Genomic DNA, 859 nt, shown 5'->3' on the forward strand with positions numbered 1-859 from the left:
ATTAAACTGCGACCCTCTATCGGCTATAACCGCACTATGTAAGTTTGCCAGATCGGGTAGCGGATCTGTAGTTCAATGGAATGAGACATAAGGAACTACAAATTTGACTTGCATGATGTCGCAATACATTGTACTTTCATAAAATCATGCAACATTCTACCTTGTCTGTGGACATCGTTATTTGCAAAGCTGGTGCTGGATAAACAAATAGTAGCGTGCGTGGAACAGAGGAAAAGTTCTTTGGTGTTGCTTTAAAATTAATAAGGCAGCAGGGTACTGGGTTGTTGCTGGCAAATTTCCGTCTGTCTCAAATAATTTTATCCAGGAGACCAATGAGTCAGTCCATCAACTTGTTGGTTGTTTGAATGCAGAACCTGAGGGTCAAACCATGGCGACTTGCTTTTATGTGCACATATTCCCAAACTGCCCTCGGGACAGTTTACTTTGTGTGTTTGCTTTTGTGTTTATTTAAACAAAATGATTAAAGAACACATCTGTTATCAACAGTCATTTGTTGACATTTGTTTGTCATTTTGTTTTTTTGTGTTTTTTCTTTTTCTTCGAAACCATGAATACAAACCAAACCAAAGCCCATGTAGTTTTAAACAATAAATGTGATTGTTTATTAAGCATATTGAAGTCATCATAAAGTATTGGGTCATTAGAGCTATGGAATTTGTTTCCTTAACAAAGGGGATCATGCTCACTATATCACCACACGACCACATCAAACTGTCTTGAGGAATAACCTAAAATAAGCCAATAATAAACAAAATAACAAAACAAGTAAACATTGCAATAAATACAAATAGCTATGTACAAAAGTTAATTTATTTTGAATATTTACATCTGCTTAAAC

The sequence above is a fragment of the Alosa alosa genome, chromosome 3, assembly GCF_017589495.1.
Source record: "Alosa alosa isolate M-15738 ecotype Scorff River chromosome 3, AALO_Geno_1.1, whole genome shotgun sequence".
NCBI classification, from domain to species: domain Eukaryota; kingdom Metazoa; phylum Chordata; class Actinopteri; order Clupeiformes; family Clupeidae; genus Alosa; species Alosa alosa.